Raw genomic sequence first — 21,633 nt, 5'->3', positions numbered from 1 at the left:
CCTTTCCTTCTCTTCCCTTTCCTCTTCTCTCTCTCTTCTCTCCTTCCTTTCTCGCCTCCCCCCTCCTCTCTCTCTCTTCCCCTTTTCTATCCCTCTCTCTTTCTCTCCCTGACTCCTCCCCCATCTCTCATCTTTTCTTATAGAGCTCTTCTTTCCCTCTTCTCTTCTTCTCTCTACCCCCCCACCTCTCTCCATCCCTCTCTCTCCCCTCTCACTCTTTCCTTCTCTTCTCCTCCCTCTCTCCTTCCCTTTGTCCCTCCAACTGCTTCCCTCTCTTTTTTCTCTCCTTCCGTCTCTCCCTCTTTCTCTCGTGTTCTTGTGTTGCGTTCACACTGTGGTGGAGTTAAACGAGCTGAATGTTTCCAGTTGGATTTTTTGTGTTTGTGTCCAGACTCTCGCGACGTCGACGACCAACAAGAGAAAAATAGTTGACGAGCGACTCCGTGATCTTGTCGCTAGTCTGGGTCAGGACTCAGCTGGAGGATTTGACCTCTGGTGCATGATTTTGATGTGGAAAACCAGTAGACAGATTTTTCTGCCGGTTTCACTTTGTAGAAACCGTCTGACCTTGCAGTGTTAGGATTTGTTCGCTCGAATTTTTCATTTAACCGATCGCTGCTGTTTGGTTGTGACGTATGTAATGTGCCGCTAATGGGACTAACTGGTATATTACACTTTTCCCAAATCCCGTAGGAAGAAGGACAATAACGTCTTTCCCCTTGATAAAATTCACCAAACATTCTCTTTGTTCCGGCTTTAAATCCTCGAACACAGAATGTATGACTCTTAGCTGATTGGCTGGTGCCCAAACTTCCGATTCCTGACCTAGTCACTAGAGAAAAATGAAATGAGCGAAGGCACCAGGTGGCACCAGCTTGACTAGGAAACCATTAGTGCCCAGAGGAAACCCACCAAGACATGAGGAGACTATGCAAACTCCACACAGAAGGGCCCAGAACCTTCTCACTGTGAGGCGTAAATGTTAGCCACTCAGCCACCGTGTCACTTTTTTTTTTTTTTTTAGTAGTAGTAGTAGTAGTAGTAGTGGTACTTTTTATGATCCCTGTTGGGATAATGGGGATTTATTACATAAAACCATCAGCGTAGGCGATGGACTCAGCGGTTGTGTCGCCTTGGTACATTAAGAAGTTGCCAATACGATACATACCTCGATACACAGGCCATGATACAATACTTATCTCAATACAGTGAGCTTTTGATTTGATACCATATATTTCAATAAAAAATAAAGTCTAAATCATGTCTGTGATACTAAAAGTCTTTGTTAAACCACTTCTTGTGCGAAGTTCATATGAAACACAAACATTTTAATCATCAAAACAGTGAAAATGTCAAATGTGTTGCATAAACAAGTTTCCTTCCTCTAGAACAGGGGTGCTCAATATGTCGATCGCGATCTACCAGTCGATCGCCAAGGTCGTGTGGGTAGATCGCCGTGTCTTAGTACTTGTCTCGGACTCGTCGTTTGGACTCGGTCTTGTCTCTCACTCAAGGTCTGACACTCAACAAGTGTGATCATATTTCATTACGGCCGCTGCTGTTGGTAATAAACTTGTAGCGGGTGCAGGAGCGTGTGGGGCGTCTCAGTGCAGCCTGTGCGCTCATGTTGCGCTCATTTGAAACCCGCCAGCACGGACTCTACAGGCCGCAGCACACGCCTTCACAGCCAACACAAAGCCCCTCCACAGTGATTAGAAGAGCAAGACCATCTAAATTGAAGCAAAAAGTCTAAATCAGTGTTCACAAGCAGGTCTACAGATGTGCGGATCTAAATATCACTGCAAAAACCAGAAAAAAATGTAACTCCAGTTTGAAACTTTAAAAAACAGGTTTAAAAATCTTCCTTCACTTTTTTCACAGTTTTGTGTAAAGTGCCAGAGGAAGTTCTCTTAAAGAAGAGGTTCTCAAACTGTGGGTGAGGGTCCAAAAACGGGGCACAGAGTGTTTCAGTGCAGTTTGTTTGGCTTTGTATTAGGTAGATCATTTTGACTTGGTCATTTTGTAAGTAGCTCACATGCTGAAAAAGTGTGAACACCTCTGGTCTAAACAAACAACAAAACTGTAAATCTGTAACAAAATAATTTTGTAAAATATACCAAAAAATACTCTTGGTGATATATCGATACAGCAGTCCACGATATCGATACTGTATCATCACATTACACAACAAGATATATCGATATTTTGATATTTTTGCACACCTCTAGTCGTGTGTATATTTATATTAATGACAGTGTAGATTTCTTGTTCAGGTGTTTGTGACTCTTGGGTCTTTCTCTTTCTTCCAGGTTGTAACGTTGACAGATCACGGGATAGTCGTCCCTGACACCGACGCCCTGGACGTGCGTCTAGAGCGTCGACACGGCGCATCTTGAACGTTCAGATGTCGACACAGATTCACACCGTGCTCACACCTGAAGAAGCACCGCAAAAACACAGGACGCTGAACAGAGCTCTTTCTCTACCTCTTCTCTCCCTCCCTCTCTCCCCCCTCTTTACCTTTCTCTATACACTCCCCCTCTTCCTCCCTTCACCTCTCTCCTTCTCACCCCCCTTTCCTCCCTCTCTTCTCTCATGTTTCCCCCCACATGTCCTCCCTCCTCTCTCTCTCCCTTCCCCTCTCTCCTTCCTTCCTTCCCTCCAAACCCTTTCTCTCTCCCCCTCCCTCCATCTCTCTTGTATTCTTACAGAGCTCTTCCTCTCCCTCCCTCACTTCTTCTTCTCTCTCCTCCCCTCTCACTCTCTTTTCTTTTCTATACCCCTTCCCTTCCTCTCTCTCTCTCTCTCTCTCTCTCTCCTCCCTCCCTCTCTCTTCTCTCATATTTCCTCTCGTTGTTCGTACAGTTCGGTGGTGGAGAATGTGCAGTGACAGAGGGTTCCCACAAACACAGATGTTTTGTGTGATCAGATCATGTGTGATTTGTGTTCCGTGTGACATGCCGATAACACACACCGGATACACACACCGGATGCACACACCGGATACACACACTCCTCACTCCACATCACACTTTATTATTTTTACATGTACATTTTTACATGTGCATTTATTTATCTATAATGTACTTATTTAAGGCTCTGTATCTGATTTTTACTCTTCAAAACGTGGAAAACTCTCCATCTGTCTCTCTTCCCTCACTCTCTCTTACCCTCTTCATAATTTTTTATTTTTTTTTTATTGTGGAGGAAAAAGTTCATGTCTTTGAAGAGTATCTTGAATAGCAATAAATAAGTGGAAAAATTCGGGTGTTCTAAAACGTTTGACCAGTATTGTACATAAGAAGACAAAATGAACATCTTTGGATCAATAGAAACTCATAGATTGGAGATTTGTGCTATTTTGGACTTTGTTTCCTAACAGTAAAAAACATAATTTTTATTTATTGTCTGATACCTTTCTAATTCCAGAAGTAGCCGTCATCATCATTCTGGTTTATTAAATAAGTTCTATACAAACTACAAAGCTGTTTTAAGGTGGACCTATTCTGCAAAATCAACTTTTCATAGTTTGTAGTGATGTTATCGTTGTTTCTCTTCTCATTTGACCTTTGGAAGTTGTATTTGGCGTCATTTTTAATCCCTTTTTTTCAAGACACTATTTGCCAATCAACACACTGTGACTTACGCACTTCCTTCTCCAGTTTTATTTTCTTAATCGGTGATACACTTTTATATCAAGTTTTAACACCAACGCTTCACACATTTGGAGTGAAATGTGGGCGGGATCGAATAAGGTCAATAAAGAGGAAACCCACAGGAAGAGAATAAGCTCACTGTCAAAATGTTATCTGCAGGAAACAAAAAGTAGCTCAAAGTTTAAAGTTCAACATCTTCTCTGACAGTACAAATGCATTTTTTTAATACATTGTACTTTTCTCGCAGCTGCTGATCTTCATAAACAATTCAACACTGACAACTGAACACTGAACTTGAAAGGTGCACTGTGTAACTTTTCTGGTAGAGGGTCCACCACCTGTTTGGACGGTTGGGCAACTTACTTTAAAACAGTTATGTGTGATTTATGACTTATTACTGTCATTTCAAAATAAATTGTTACATTACAATATTACTGCATTTAAAATGTAAGTCAGTACATTACTGTTGCAGCACTTTTAATTTACTTTCGCCAAAATAACTGCGAAGATGCTGAACTTTTGCGCCGTATATGGACTGAACCAGGACTAAACCAGGACTAAACCAGAGTTGAACCAGGACTGAACCAGGACTAAAACAGGACTGAACCAAGTCTAAACCAGGACTAAACCAGGTCTAAACCAGGTCTAAACCAGAGTTGAACCAGGACTGAACCAGAACTAAAACAGGACTGAACCAAGTCTAAACCAGGACTAAACCAGGTCTAAACCAGAGTTGAACCAGGACTGAACCAGAACTAAAACAGGACTTAACCAAGTCTAAACCAGGACTAAACCAGGTCTAAACAAGAGTTGAACCAGGACTGAACCAACTAAAACAGGACTAACCAAGTCTAAACCAGGACTAAACCAGGTTAAACCAGGTCTAAACCAGAATTGAACCAGGACTGAACCAGGTCTAAACCAGGACTAAACCAGGTCTAAACCAGAGTTGAACCAGGACTGAACCAGAACTAAACCAGGTCTAAATCAGGTTTAAACCAGAGCTGAACCAGGTCTGAACCAAAAATAAAACTGAACTAAACCAGGTCTAAACCAGGTCTAACCAGCGTGGAGTTCTGCGCCGGTCCTTTCGCCTGTGGTCACCTGACGGTCTACACGGGCGAATCTCCGGGGTTTCACCGCTGTTGATATCGCGGTGATTTTAACGAATTTGTATGAAGAAAAACCCACCACTTCTAATCCAGGTAAAAAAATAAAGCTTTGTAACGCGCCTATCTGACATTTGTACTGAGTAAAATATTATTCTTATTATTTTTTCACTGTAATGCCACATTACTGCGTTAAAGCAAAAAGCAATGTAGTACAGTAATATGTTACTTTTAGAACGTGTTACTCCCAACACTGACAGCTTGTCTCTATGGAATCTTCCACAGGACAATATTAAATTTGTCTCTTTTGTGTGTATTTCATTGCAGATATTTTTATTGCTAAACAATACCACAAAAAACTTGCATTCTAATGATACACTGAGACGCCTCTCCATAGATCTGAACTGTATCTCAGTGTAGTTAAGTTTCTATTCATCTCCATGGTGATAGATTAGATTAAAGCGCCCATATGACACTATTTTCTGATGTGTACTAATGTACTTTCCTCATCACAAACAGACCTGGAGTTGTGTTTTGTTTCTTTCACACATGTTTAACGTGTTTATGAAAAAGTTGACACTCACATGGCTGATGTTCAAAAGCTTTTTTTTTCCTCCTATGCAAGGACTTCAGTGTACATTTTCAGTTACATTTGAGTTCTTCTCTCAAATGAAAAACACTCACTTTTAAGGCACCTGATGTCATACAGTAATACAGGAAGCACGGTACAACCCTTATTCTGACATACCGCCACCCAACAAACCCCCACCCCAACATTCCGTCATTCCAACAACCCTCCATTCCGACATGCCGCCATTCTGACACTTTTATGTCACCATTCTGACAACCTGCTCATACTTTGGAGCGTCACCTTTATTGTCTTGTGTTTGTAGAATACCAGTGTTTTTCTAATCTCAGTGTCTAAAAACTGTGATGAACGTCGATCAGTGCACTCTGATGTTAAATACCCTTTTCTTGCAAAAAGGGCAAACTGCACGTACAAGCAATAACTCTATTTTCCCAATACAGCACCGTCCCAACGACGTCACCAGTCCGTCAAAATACTGTGACGAAAAGAGCGATGCCGCAACTTAATAATTACCTTGTGTGTTGATTGGCAGAATGTTGGGGAACAAAAAGCAAAGTGCCGCCACACTAACCAAGGAAAAAAAAAAAAAATGTCGGAGTGCAGGGATGTTTGATAAAAATTGGAAATGCCGCCACTCTGACAATTAGGCTGCGTTCAGACTGCAGCCTGAAGTGACCCAAATCTGATTTTTTGGCCTGTATGTGACCTGTATCTGATCTTTTAATGACAGTCTGAACCACACAGATCCGATTTTTCAAATGTGACCCAGGACACTTGGATATGTGCTCCTGAAACTGATACATATCTGATCTTTTGACATGCGACTTCAGTCTGAACGGCCAAAGTGCATTCATCCACCTACACGTTATCAACAAGACACAAACGTCACTATTCTGCGATGAAGTAGGCAAAAATTGTTAATGAACTTCATGTCACTGAAGTGAAGCACATCACCACTCACCACTCTTGGCTCCGTCTCCACATCCACACGTTCCTTTCAACGGACGTCGCTGCCGCTGTCCCACAAAACACCACGGCCAAAAACCTCGTCCTTCTCCTTCTCAATCTCCTCCTTAAAACAAGTAAGTTGTTCATGTTCTGGCTCCGGTACGAGAGGAACTTTAAAATCTCCAGGTGCTCGATGCTGCGTCCATGTTTGGACAACTTCTGTAAACACAGAGACGCTCGCTGCGGTTGACGTCGTCGTGTCTCCAGTGTCACATGCGGGACACTTTCGGGCCGTTTAACATTCACACTGGAGTCACATACAAGTCACATTTAATTGGAAATGTGAACGACCTCGCAAAAACATCGGATTTCACAAAAAAATTGGAAATGAGTGTTAAGCCCTGCAGTCTGAACGTAGTGTTTAGATGTCAGTATCAAAGTGGCGGTATGTCTGAATGGAAGCATGTAACCGCAGGAAGCACTCGACTTTGTTTTTAAACTCCATACACATTCAGAAGAATCATCTGGATGATTTCAGATCTGAAATTGGTAATCTCTACTGAAATAAAAGTAAAAAGTAGCTGTGAAAACTACCACTTTATGACATCACAAGGTAGAGCACAGCATTTTGAGCACTGGAGATGTAGACAGACTCATAATAAAGAGTTACTCAAACATGTGTGAATGAAACAAAACACAACTTTATTATAACAAGACTAAAAGCTCACAAGAGTCAGTGTTGTGTAATATAAGAGCTTCAGTGTTTTACCGTGGAACATTCCAGATAAAGCAATAACAGCTCCATGGAGACAAGCAGTTGGCGGAACCTCCAGATAGGTTACACAGTGCACCTTTAATATCTCTTTATTAAACACACACCCATATTTCTTGAGAAAGCGTCTCCCGCAGAGTTGCACAGGCCTTTCCCTCCATCTGCTTGATGACTGAGGCCCTGCTAATGTCTGCTAATGTTTGTTAATGGAGCGTGTCCAGTTACTGTGGTCAGGAGAGATCTGTGTTCCAAGTAACAGAAGCACGAAACAGGATATGACATTCTATTTGTTCGTCCATATAGTGGGGCAACAGCGGTCAGGACAGTTTAGCCCTAAGATCAGCGGGGAGACGGTTTGAGCCCCAAGTCCAAGTAGCAATGGGAAAAACAAAAAAACAGCTACAAAAAAAAAAAAAATTCTGTCTTACTCCCATTTGATCTGGACTTTTGTTACGCATGTAAACACAATAACACTGGAGTAGGTAAAGAGGTGTTCAGCTGCGCAGGGTAAGAAACAGACACGCAAATGTTACTGTATATTTTGAACTATAAGTCACTCCAGAGTATAAGTCACACCAGACAAAAATGTCTGTTAAATGGTCTATTTCCGAACTTTTTTCACAAATAAACCGCACCGGACTTTAAAGGAAACACAACAGTTGGATGGGTCAGTTAGGGTGACCATATTTCCGTTTGTAAAAACCCGGATACCTTGGGGGGCAATTTTGCATTTTTTTTTTTTTTTTTTTTTTTTTTTTTTACAGCGTGTGAACGCGTATTGTGTATTACAGGCGGGTAGTAATTACACACGGGTGGGTCAGGACTAAACCAGGTCTAAACCAGGACTAATCTTGGACTTAAGAGAGAGAAACGCCGAGCAGTTTGTCCACAAAGCGCGATCGGGCAATTGCCACGTTTACCTCCGTGAGGGGCGGAGCTGAGCCTGTCCTTTCTCCTGTGTCACCTCCGAGCCCGTCCTGACTGTGAGTCCTGTTTCAGTTCTGGTTTAGTCCTGTCTTAGTCCTGTTTTAGTCCTAGTTCAGTCGTGGATTAATCCTCCTCTTCAGTCCTGGAATCAGTCCTGGTTTAGTCCTGGGTTAGTAGTCTTGGTTCAGTCCGTGGTGTAGGCAGCGCAAAAGTTTGATATAATCTCTGGTTAATGGGCAGGTGTGGTCCTGTCCTGGCAGGTGCGGTGTTGTACTGAGGGTCTCCAGAAATGGACCCGTGCGGGACTCTGCGCTGTTGGGCTCCATTACGGAATAAATTAATCTTCAGTTCGTTACATAAAGAAGGAGGAAAATAACAAAAGGACGACAGCAGCAATAAGTTTTAAGAAGGAAGCAAAAAGGGTTGCACCTGTCCTGTCTGAAAAAGTGTATAAAGTTTGTGCTGAGGGGTTTTACAGCCTTAAAACAGATATAACATTTGTAAAATATAAAGTTGACTACTTCATGGATTTCACCTATTGCGGGTAATTTTTAGAATGTAACTCCAGCGATAAACGAGGGACACTGTACTCTCACCTCCCAACCTGTGCACATGGACTCTCACTTGTCCCGACCGGGACAGAAAACAGAGAATTTCTTGTACAAGTCATTGTTAAATGCGCATTTGTGTTTCGGCATGTTGCAGACTGACCGACTGTTTGTGTCTCACTCCACTTAGTTTTTAAATTCCATACACCTTGTTGATGATTTCAGATCTGAAATTGTCATCTCTACTGAAATAAAACTAAAAGGTAGCTGTGTAAACTGCCACTTTATGACATCACAAGGTGGCACAGAGCATTTTGAGATGTAAACAGACTAATAATAAAGTGTTATTCAAACGTGTGAATAAAACAAAACACAACTCCAGTGTGTTTTTGAGGAGGGAATAATACTTTATAACAAGACTAAAAGCTCACAAGTGTCAGTGTTGTGTAATATAAGATTTTCAGTGTTTTACTGTGGAACATTCCAGATAAAGCAATAACAGCTCCATGGAGACAAGCAGTTAGCGGAGCTTCCAGGTTACACAGTGCACCTTTAATATCTCTTTATTAAACACACACCCATATTTCTTCAGAAAGCGTGGCTCTCCGCAGAGCTGCACAGGCCTTTCCCTCCATCTGCTTGAAGACTGAGGCCCTATCAGGCAGAAGACTGCGCCACCTACAGGCCAGGACCACCAGACTACGGAACAACTTTTACTGAGCCCAGACTGTATTTGACATGCAATATTTGAAACTATTTATTATTATTATTTGTGCTGCTGTTGACCTGGACCTGAATGCAGTATTTCATGTCTGTGTATTTTTATACTGAAATGACAACTAAGTTCTGATTCTGATTCTAACAATAGAACAGAGAACAACAGACTGTTAACGTCACATATGAACAGTGTATATGAGCGTATATCGAGTTGGAGATGGTTCATGTTTAACTTTTTAGACTAGAGTTCATACGAGTGCAGCTTGTACTCTGTATTTAACAGTCATTTCACTCATGTATGGTCACGTTATTTATGTCAGTCACTTTATTTATGTCGGTCACTTTATTTATGTTGGCTTCATTGTGATGAAAAGACAGAAAAGTGTTTGTCTTTTGGACATGTGCACTCAACTTTATGTTGCAGTAACCAGGATACTGCGTTTACATGCACCATGACAAAAACGGGATACTGAAAAAACCCGATCATACCCGGGACACTGATGTGCATGTAAACCCACTCACTGACATCTCCATAGAAACAAGCAGCAGACGGACCCCCAACCAAAAAGCTGCGTAGTGGATCTTTAAGTAGATTTTTTCATGTGCACAATAAGCTGAAATAAACTTCTCGCTTCTTGTGCGCTGACGTGGTTCTTCTGTTGGACTAAAGGACACGACTCAGTGGATTGTGAGTGTTCTTTCTGTGGCAGAGGATGTGCTGATGATGGTGAAACTGTTCTGCGCTCCTATCGAGTTGGAGATGGTTCATGTTAAACTTTTTAGACTTTTTAGAGCTCATATGTGGGCAGGTCATACGAACGCAGATTGTTCGCGTGCAAGTTTAGCGCAGCTCTTTATTTAACATTAATTTCACTCATGTATGGTCACTTTTTTTATTTCTGGATCCTGTAGACGCAGTATCCATTATCAATTAATCATTAATGTTTTTATATTAAAATGATCATCATTATTATTACTATCTGCACTACTAATCTGCATAAATAAATTCAACTTTACGACATATAAACCGTAACCACTCTAGAGCCACAGTTTGACATTATAATGTGTTTAATTCAGTTTTGTGCAACTCTCACAGAAACAAAACTTAAAACCGCATCGCTAATTTGCATAAACTAAGCGAAGATAAAACTACAGCTCTTGTGTCGCTGATGCGGTCAATTTCTGTCGGATTAAAAGACACGACTCAGGTGAATACAGGTTAGTGTGAACATATTTGTGTTTGTCAAAACCAGGACACCGTACGGGGGGAGGGAGGTGGGGACTCGTCATCGACATTGCGCGACTCTCACCTGGTAAAACTTTTTCCCACTGGACACAGAAACATATGTGCTGCTTTGTACACTGTGCACATGGACTCACACTTGTCCCGAACGCAACGGAAAGCGTGGAATTTCTTGTACAAGTCATCGTTAAACACGCATTTGTGCTTCGGTACGTTGCAGACTGACCGACTGTTTCTGTTTGTGTCTCGCTCCTTCTGATGCAGAGACACATGTACAGACCTGTTTGGTCACACTACACACAGCAACCTACATTCGGTTTGTCAATTAAAATGAACGTAATCGATGAAATTCTTAATGATCAATTATCGATTAATCGACTAATCATGCCCATCCCTACTGTAAACAAGCTGCGTAGTGGACCTTTAAGTAGATTTTTTCATGTGATACTTTTACTGGTATAGTTTTTTCTGCAGCATCTGTACTCTAACAGAATCAAGGACTTCTTCCGCCACTGCTGAAAAGTACAATTCCTTTACAAAGTTACTCAAGTAAATGTACGTGAGTCGCAGCTCTGCTTGTGTGACTGCTTTGCCTTGAGGTTGTCACAGATTCAGAGATGCGTTTTTGTGGTTTTCTGATCTACAGTCCCTGACAAAAGTCTTGATGCTTATCCATTTTGTAGAAACAAAAGCTTATAACTTGACTTTAAATTAATCGATTGGTTTTAGAAATGTCTCATATGAAGCTAAAACCCTCCCAAATTATGCTCAATATACTAAAATAAATTTGCTTCACTGAAGAAAGATTGATCATTTAATGAACACAGAAAGGTCAGATTTTGGCAAGACAAAAGTCTTGTCACCTTGTCATATGATGCACCCAATCCTAGATTACAGCCTCACCTGTGATCAGTTACTGATCAATCAATTAGTGTTTGTGTATAAAAAGAACCCCAGCACACCAGACCTTCACATCAACTGCAACTTGACCTCTGACAACATGCCTAAGATCCACCCTGAGACCAAAGCGTTAATTATCAAGAGGCTGAAGACCAGATCCACTGCTGAGGTGGTGACACCTTCAATGTGTCTCAGCGTCAAGTACAAAGAATAAGAAAAAGATCTGAAATGACTGGAGATGTTTTTGACAAGCCCAGGTCCAGCAGACCCCGCAAGACAACTGCTCGGAGGACCGTTTGTTGATTCGAAAAATCCAAGGCCCCTTTTCCACTGCAGCAGACTCCACCAGGCCTGGTCACCTCAAGTCCCTGTGTCAACCACAACAGTTTGTAGAATTCTGTCTCGAAATGGCCTCCATGGTCGAATCAGTGCACAGAAACCAGCACTAAACAAAAGGCAATTAAAAAACCGTGTGGCATTTGCCAAGGCCCACAGCCTGCTAAAAGGATGGACACTGGAAAAGTGGCAGAAGGTGGATTTCTCAGATGAATCCTCGGTTTAATTACATCACAGCCGCCGCAAATATTGCAGGAGACCTACTGGAGCCACATGGATCCAAGATTCACCCAAAAAAACAGTTAAGTTTGGTAGCGGAAAAATCCTGGTCTTGGGTTCCATCCAGTATAGGGGTGTGTGAGACATTTGCAGGGTGGAAGGCAAATATCAATAGCCTAAAATATCAAGAAGTATTAGCTCCTCTTACATTCCCAACCATAAAAGGGGTCAAATTTTGCAGCAGGATGGTGCTCCATCGCATACTTCTATCTCTACATCAAAGTTTGTCAAGGTGAAGAAGATCAAGGTGCTCCAGGACTGGCCAGCCCAGTCACCAGACATGAACATCATTGAGCAGGTCTGGGGTAGAATGAAAGAGGAAGCATGGAAGGCAAAACCAAAGAATCTTGATGAACTCTGGGAGGCATGTAAGACGCTTTCTTTGCTATTCCTGATGACTTCATCAACAAATTGTATGAATCATTGTCGAACTGCATGGATGCGTCCTTCAAGCTCATGGAAGTCATACAAGATATTAAATATGGATCTCACAGCACCACTACTTCATTCACTGATGTTATGCAACATATTTTTGTATTTGAAGTAAATTATTTGTTCAATTTTCTGAAGGCGACAAAACTTTTGTCTTGCCAAAATCTGACCTTTCTGTGTTCATTAAATGATCAATCTTTCTTCAGTGAAGCAAATTTATTTTAGTATATTGAGCATAATTTGGGAGGGTTTTAACTTTCATATGAGACATTTCTAAAACCAATCGATTAATTTAAAGTCAGGTTATAAGCTTTTGTTTCTACAAAATGGATAAGCGACAAGACTTTTGTCAGGGACTGTACACAAAAGAGGATATTGCACTTTGAGATCCCAAACCACAGGTAAAAATACACAGCTGAAACCTGACCTGCAGTACACAGTGTACTATATGTACTGTAATGAATGTATTTTAACGCCTGTACGGTACAAACTTGTCCTGAGGCGTGTGTCCCTGGAGAAACATCAGAGAAAAGAAGTGGTCTGATCTGTCATGGAGTCCTCTGCCTCTCCACAGTTTACGCTTCTTAAATGATTAAATCTATTTATTTATGGGTTTCTAACTATGAGGGATGAAAAACTTGGGCTGTTGCCATAGAAATTCAAAAACAATTCAAAACAAAATAATCCATCATTTGAGCTGGCGGTGCGCGGGGCTCTGCTGTTCAAGAATCTGTTTGATTTAGAGACAAAGACAACTGTAATGTTTTGGTCTTCCTTTTGGTTCATCGTTATTTAGAACTACCTTACACAGTTTAGTCTTGTTTTAGACCTGGTTTAGTTCTAATTTGTGGCCATACCGAAGTGTCGTAGTTTGGTCTTACGGTCTTGGTTTGGTCTCGGACTTGAGCTGAACTTTTGCATGTCGATAACGTCAATGACAATCCAGTGTCCAATGTCGTCCATGTGAGCAGAGGTGGTAGAGCACAGGTGTCAAACATAAGGCCCGGGGGCCAGATCCGGCCCTTCAAGACCTTTAATGTGGCCCTTGGGTGATTTTCTACTAAAATATTTTAAATGTTGAAATTGAATTTTTCTTAAAGTTTCAGGTTGTTCATAATATTATAATATTAAAAAGAAAGAGTTCATCAATTAAAAAATATTTCTGTAATAGATTTGCATTTCTCTGCACAAATATTTGAAGTTATTGCATGAGTTTTCTGATCCAGCCCCTGGGATCAAAGTAGGTTGGCACCAAAATTAAGTATTGGCAGATTGCCCAATACGATACATACCTCAATACATAGGCCATGATACGATACATCTCGATACACTCCACTTTCAGTTTGATATGATATATTTCAAATTGATTCGATACAGTTCAATAAAAATTAAAGACTAAATGATGGCCGTGATACTAAAAGTCTTTGTAAAACCACTTGAGTAAAAACAGAAACATTTTACTCAGTAAAACAGTGAAAATGTCAAATGTGTCACATAAACCAGTTTCCTTTCTCTAAACAAGCAACAAAACTGTAGCACTGTAGTAAAATATATCAAAATATACACATATCAATACAGCAGCCCACGATATCAATACTGTATCATCACATTAAACTAGGGTGACCAGATTTTCAAATTAAAAAACTGGGACACCCCAGTTTGTGGTAGTTGGTAATAATAAAATTATGAATCAAGTGCATAATTAAGGAACATTTATATGCACTGAGCTGTTTTGGTCATTTTTAAGCAGGTTTTCTGTATTTTACCTAAACAAATTAAACTTTGTTTCTTTTTACTGTTGGCAGGAATCAGATTGGCCCAAAATAGAGACACTTGGGCGATTTCTTGTATAAAACGGTAACAAATCATTAGATTTGGATAAATCCGCTGGGACAGGGGACACAGGACTCAGAACTGGGACTATCCCTGGTGAATAGGGACATGTGGTCACCCTACATTAAACAATACAATATATCAATATTTCTGCATACCCATAGTGGTAGAGTAGCCAAAATTGTACTCAAGTGGAAATACAAAGTATTAGACCAATCATGTCCAAACTATGGCCCGTGGTCCAAATGCGGCCCTCAGGCAAATTTTTCTTGACCCTCAGGTTTCCAAGAAAATTGGCCCAAATGACCTTGCATCAATGAAAAATTAACTTCTTATTGCAGGTTTTTGAAAATCTACCTTGAAAGTGAATATTTAATATTAATGTGTGGTTTTAAGGATCTTAGCATGAATAAAGACTGATGGCTCATTCTAAAGTGTTAAACATGCACATATTTCAATTATTCACTGTATTAAGCATCAGTCTACGGCCCTCAATTGACCTTCTGCTTCGTCTGTGTTTAGATTTGTGGCCCTTGATGAAAAAAGTTTGGACACCCCTGTATTAGACCAAGAAATGATTCAAGTAAGTGTAAAAAACTATGAACGCATTTGGTCTCAATCTTGTCTCGATCTTGATGGCGCTTGGTCCCGAACTCGAGGTCTGACACTCGACAAATGTGATCATATTTCATTGTAGCGGGAAATGTGCATAGGCTGTAAAATATCACTGCAAAACAAGTAAGATCGTGTAACTGTGAATGTTATAAACTTGAAAAAAAACACTTGATTCACTTTGACGTTGTTTTCTGTAAAGTGTCAGCGGATTAAAGAAGAGGTTCTCAAACTATGGATCAGGGTCCAAACAAGGGGCACAGAGTGTTAAAATGCAGTACAGTTTGCTTGGCCTATTTTAAGCCTAAATGAACATTAACCAAATCAAATAAAGATAGAATTATAAAAACATTTACATATATGTGCCAAAATAAGTGTAAAATACAAATAAATGTAGGAAACGACAAAGATGGTCTTGATTTGGTCTTGATGGGCCGTGGTCGTCTCGGTCTTGTCTCAGTCTTGACCTTTAAAAGTCTCAGTCTTGTCTCAGTCTCGACTCTCAGAGGTTTTGGTCTTGTCCTGGTCTCAGGTCCATGTGGTCTCGGACTAGTCTTGGTCTCAATTAGTGCGGTCTTGACTACAACAACAGTATCATACCGGCTTGTCAAGGCCTGATCGCGTCAGATCTCAGAAGCTAAGCAAGGCCGGGCCTGGTTAGTACTTGGATGGAAGACTGCTGAGAAAATCAGGTTCCACAGTGGGGCGGTGCCAGTCACAAAAACTTTCGTTGTGTCCTTAAGTAAGGCATTTTACCCACAGTGCCTACTATGAAAGTGGTGTGTGCGTGAGTGAGAATGAAAAGTGATCTGTAAAGCGTCTTTTTGACATGTCTGGAAAAGTGCTATATAAATAAAAACGTACTTACTTTCTTCGTCCTGATATGGTCCGGGTTTAGATCTGGTGGTTCTTGGAAAGCCAAATATCTCCTTTGGTGATACTTTGTGTGAAAAGTTTGGTTTACAACGTACAAAATATCAGCCTGGGCATTAAAAAACGACACGCTTACACTGTTGAAGAGAGTGTGAGTCCTGGTCTTATCTCCAGAGTTCAGAGTTGGGTGTGACTGACAGATAGACTGAACCGTTTTTTGAATAAACTGGACATACACTGTGTAATTGTAATTCAAATTATTACCAAATTTTAGCAGCGCTTAGACCCTGCAACTCACCCCAACCTTAAAGATGCACTTGAAGGTGTAACATTTTGTTTGAAGGCCCATTACCTTCTTGTTGCTATGGATACATCATTACTCTGCCTGGAATGTTCCACAGTGTGACATTAAACAACTCTACCTTACATTTATTCAATTACTGGTGGTTTTATAGCTCAAAAATACCCACAAAACAGACATTCTGACTGTGATCTTGGTCTGGTTTGGTCTCCATGCTGATAGAAAGGTTTAATGCCATACTGTGAAACATTCCAGACAAAGTAATAACATCTCCATGGAGAAAAGCGTTTGACAGAGCCTCCACCAGGGGTCTTTAACCAACAGTTTGATGCCTAAAAAACATTTACACAACTACAGTATTATCCATTTATTAGTGCACAAGGACAGGTAGTGGGATGATACATTTATAATTAGGGTTGTACACAAAAATCACGGTTCAGTATGTACCTCGGTTTTGAGGTCACAGTACGGTTCATTTTCGGTACAGTTTGGGAACAAAATGCAAAACCATTTACTTGTTGTTTATTTGTGTGTTTATTAAACTATTTATTACTTTGATTTAACATGATATAAATGGGAAAATAAAACAAATGCAAAGTGCTGCTTGGTAATAAATTCAAACAACAAATGCATGAAATATTATTAAAAAAAAACTGTAAACCGTAAACAAAGAGAAGAAAGGTGAGAGTGAGGACCGGGACGTGACAACCATAGTTTTATGAGGATTCACATAGTTTGTAGAGACGTAATCAAGGCGGGGGGCAATTGTTGTCAAGGTAGTCGCCCTAACTATAAAGCGCTGTGGGAAACACTGTCACCCCAATCACGGATGAGTTCTTTCGTGAATATTAAAGAGCCGAGCCTCCGTGTAGCTGCACATGTAGTGGTTGAATGTAAACACACACAAATTGCGCAAACTCACTTGTACACAGTCCTGCACCGAACCCAACATCCCGGACTGAAATGGTTCGGCATGAACACATGTACTACTACACCCCTATTTATAATGGTAAAGGACATTTAATTAAATAAAATTTTAGTTATTCAGCTCAATACAAATGATTCATAAACCCCTTGGTGAGTGACTTGGAAGGCCCCTCGCGTTACACATTGCACCTTTAATGTGAGTGTGAAACCAGATCTTACTTTTTTAAAAGAACAGCATCTTTTTCGTATTCGTATTTTTGTATTCATTTTTACACTGACGAATGCAAAACTAACACAAGAATGAGCACAGAACCAGAGTAGACAACACAAGTGAGAACTTTCTGCACAGAAGAACAGATCTGGCATTAAAATCACAGTTACATTTTTGAATCATTATTATTGTAGTGCGACGTTTTATTTAGGTGCTGCATCATTTCAAAGGGTAAACACTCTCCCACTCTCAGTTTGAACCTTTTTAAACAAATCAGAGCCTTGGTTCTTTCTCTCTGTGATAAATTGTAGATAACATGACATGAGTTCTCACATTGGCTCCTGTCATATAAATAAATACAAAAACAGACCGTCTTTTGAACGGCTTTGAAATGAACCGACCCCATTAAAGAGCGGAAAGTCCCATCACTGCGTCGACTCAGCATGGATATCAAACACATCTGATATCGATGTGATTGCAGCTTGTTCACCTGGCGCCCCCTAGAGGCAGCTGTGATACTGCAGGGAACAGAGCACAGAACAGGGACACTTTTGTTCTGAGGGCTGTTACTCTCCTCAAATTGTCCTATCAATCAATCAATCAATCAATCAAACTTTATTTATAAAGCACTTTTCATACAAAAATGTAACACAAAGTGCTTTACACAGATTAAAAACAATCCCACATTTCCACCCTCCCCCCCCCCCATTTCCTGATTTCTATTGTTACCGAATTTATGGCCAGACCTTTAACACTTAAATAAACATCAAAACGGTGTTAAAATACATTTAATTGGTGTTCCTTTATTTGTTTTGAATATAATGAATGAATGTAGCTACATATTTTGATACTGTTGCGCAACTGTTTATATTCTAATGAAATGCCTTAAAGGCAAATAAATTTAAAGGTTCACTGAATTTTGATACATTGAGATGTTATCCGAATGATGACAAATTTATTAATTAATCATGTTATTGCAATTGATGCTGTTGTAAACCACAATTGTGAAAATGTAGTTTGTAGCTTGTATGCTATTTAATATAAAACTGAATGTAATTTGGTTTTTCCTTTTTGACTTTGTGCAGGTCAGGTTTTTTTTGGGTTTTTTTTTTACCGCCCTTTGTGACAACAGCTCAACTTCAGCACCTCAGCCGTGAGTCTGTGATGTCGAGCTGTGAATACCCCACCTTGTGGTAGGAGATCGAACTACATATATATTTTTTTCCTCTATTTCACTGGATCTAAACTTCAAGAAAAACTTAAGAACTCTGAATCTCAGTCAATACGACTAGTGGACTAAACCCCCCAAAAGACAATATACGATCTCACAGGAGTCTCAAATTGAACTGAAGTTGTTTGTTTGTTTTGTTTTGTTTTGATCTGCTCTGTTTATTATGTCATATCTGTCTGATTTATAATACATATATATATATCAGAAGCATAAATAAGTCTATATTATATTGTTGTTGTTTTTATTATTATTCATTCACTTACCCTATGGCTCTTGAGCGAATCTATTTCTGAAAAATGTACTATTGCAGTCAGACCGCCTAGCCAACATACGCGTTACATAAAGGTGCGCTATATAAAATTTTTGTTGGGGATCCGTTGTCGTCTTGTTTCAGTGGAGATGTCATTGCGCCGCTCAGAATGTCCCACAGTGTGACATTAAACAGCTTTACTTTACATTTATTTAATTACAGGCGGTTTTATAGCGCAAAAAAATCCAACAAAAACAGACATTCTGACTGTGAGCGGGGTCGCCTCTCCACAGATCTGACCTGTAACTTGGTCCAGTTTGGTTTCCATGAAGTTAGAAAGGGTTAATGCCATACAAGATCGTGCACACATGAGAAAAATGATCTTGTGAGATTTTTTTTTTTGCCTGTGTCTCCTGTCCCAGCAGATTTATTGTCCCAGTTTTATACAAGAAATGTCCCAGGTGTCCATATTTTTGACCAATCTGATCCCTGCCAACAGTAAACAGACGTAAATTGTCATATGTTTAAGTAAAATACAAAAAAGCTGCATAAAAATGACCAAGCCACAAAGAAAATGTGACTATACTGACTCATGTTTGTCATGTTTCTGCAGAACAGTTTTCCTACGAACGTGTTTTTACCAACCCCTAAATTCTGAACTTCTGGTCACCTTATGGTTACCTCAGACTGATGCACTTTTATTAACCAGAATACTTGGCAAATACAAATTCCTAAATTGGGATAACACAATGAAATATGCAGATTTAATTTTTGTATACAAAGTTTTTAATAATCTTGCTCCACCTCCTTTAAAGGAGTTTGTGAAAAGAAACACAAATCGCACAACAAGAGCAGCTCTAGAGGCGACTGCTCTGTGCCGTTTAGGAAAAGTGCATTTGGACAAACTCTTTTGCTTATTGAGGAGTTCAAACATGGAACACAGAGCTGCTCATGTCCGAGGACTTTCAACACTGGCAGCGTTTTCTAAAGCTTTAAAACATGATGTCCAATGGTCACATATGTTACCATGTTTAACCAGTTTACATTTTCTTTTATTTTTAGGAACATGTGAGACAGACTCTTCTGTGACGCTGTTTAAATCCAGGCTCAAAACATTTCTGTTTAACTGTGCACATGACTGAAAGGTTTTCATTCCGCACTCTTCTCTCCAATTTATGTCTCTCTTTTTTTAATTTTAATCTTCATGATTATTTATGTTTTGATTAGTTTTTATTATGATTTTAATGTATTTCTTATTCTGTAAAGCACTTTGAATTACTTTGTGTAGGAATTGTGCTATACAAATAAACTTGCCTTGCCTTTAGAGGTTGTTGGTTTAACTCTTGGTTTAACTCTTAAACTCTTGACTCTGAAACTTCAAATGAACTGTTTGAAACTAATTGTGTTGTGTGTGTGTGTACAGTGAGTGTGTTGTGTGTACAGTGAGTGTGTTGTGTGTGTGTGTGTGTACAGTGAGTGTGTGTGTGTGTACAGTGAGTGTGTGTGTGTGTACAGTGAGTGTGTTGTGTGTGTGAGTGTGAGTGTGTGCGTGTGTGTACAGTGAGTGTGTTGTGTGTGTGTGTGTATAGTGAGTGTGTTGTGTGTGTGTATAGTGAGTGTGTGGTGGTGTGTGTATATGTGAGTGTGTGTGTGTGTGTACAGTGAGTGTGTTGTGTGTGTGTGTGTGTGTAGTGAGTGTGTTGTGTGTATAGTGAGTGTGTGTGTGTGTATAGTGAGTGTGTTGTGTGTGTGTACAGTGAGTGTGTTGTGTGTGTACAGTGTGTAGTGAGTGTGTTAGTGAGTGTGTGTGTGTGTATAGTGAGTGTGTTGTGTGTATAGTGAGTGTGTGTGTGTGTATAGTGAGTGTGTGTGTGTGTGTGTTGTGAGTGTGTTGTGTGTGTATAGTGAGTGTGTGTTGTGTGTGTACAGTGAGTGTGTTGTGTGTACAGTGAGTGTGTTGTGTGTGTGTATAGTGAGTGTGTTGAGTGTGTGTGTGTACAGTGTGTGTGTGTGTATAGTGAGTGTGTGTGTGTGTACAGTGAGTGTGTTGTGTGTGTATAGTGAGTGTGTGTGTGTGTGTATATAGTGAGTGTGTTGTGTGTGTGTACAGTGAGTGTGTTGTGTGTGTGTATAAGTGAGTGTGTGTGTGTGTACAGTGTGTGTTGTGTGTGTGTGTGTGTGTATAGTGAGTGTGTTGTGTGTGTACAGTGAGTGTGTTGTGTGTGTTGTATAGTGTTGTGTGGTGTGTGTGTATAGTGAGTGTGTGTGTGTGTATAGTGAGTGTGTTGTGTGTGTACAGTGAGTGTGTGTGTGTGTGTGTGTGTGTGTATAGTGAGTGTGTTGTGTGTGTGACAGTGAGTGTGTGTGTGTGTGTGTGATAGTGAGTGTGGTGGTGTGTGTATAGTGAGTGTGTTGTGTGTTATAGTGAGTGTGTGTGTGTACAGTGAGTGTGGTGGTGTGTGTATAGTGAGTGTGGTGGTGTGTGTACAGTGAGTGTGCTGGTGTTGTGTACTATTGTGTGATTCTTACTGATAGTGATGGGTGAATGGAGCCTCGTGAAGCATTGACACCTCAGTCGCAATATCGTCTCAAATGGTTGGACGTGTCTGAGGCCTCGGAGAAACACTGACCTCTAGTGGACAAATTTAACCATTGCAAACCAGCACACAACCGAAGAAGAAGTATTGTTAGTGTAAGACAATACTTGTGTGCAGAGCGACACCGTACCTAACAAAAACAATAATAATGATGATTTAAAATAATATGTCAAGAGCAACATAAATAACATGATGTAAATAAGAAAATAGGTGTTACCTTGTTCAAAGTGATCCCAAACCATGGATCACTTTTTTTCCACTTGTAGATGCCATCGAAAATGAAACAAATGCCAAAAGTCGCCAAAATCACCACTAACGTCACACAATACTCCTCACTACCCA

At 40.2% G+C, this 21,633-nt stretch overlaps 1 protein-coding gene across 1 annotated transcript in view; it reads right to left on the bottom strand.

Moving 5' to 3' along the window:
- Nucleotides 1-15,944, bottom strand: part of LOC110175848 (receptor activity-modifying protein 1-like) — a 29,414-nt gene extending 13,470 nt beyond the window's left edge. Inside the window, exon 1 of the mRNA XM_055153405.1 lies at nt 15,770-15,944. The gene's annotated coding sequence lies outside the window, so the exon portion shown is untranslated. The remainder of the gene's footprint in view (nt 1-15,769) is intronic.
- Nucleotides 15,945-21,633: the final 5,689 nt, after the last annotated feature.

Source organism: Boleophthalmus pectinirostris, unplaced genomic scaffold (assembly GCF_026225935.1).
Source record: "Boleophthalmus pectinirostris isolate CB_2022bp ecotype Guang Dong unplaced genomic scaffold, ASM2622593v1 HiC_scaffold_1, whole genome shotgun sequence".
NCBI lineage: Eukaryota > Metazoa > Chordata > Actinopteri > Gobiiformes > Gobiidae > Boleophthalmus > Boleophthalmus pectinirostris.
The sequence above is the reverse complement of the archived record's forward strand: the minus strand, read 5'-3'. Positions and strand labels throughout refer to the sequence as shown.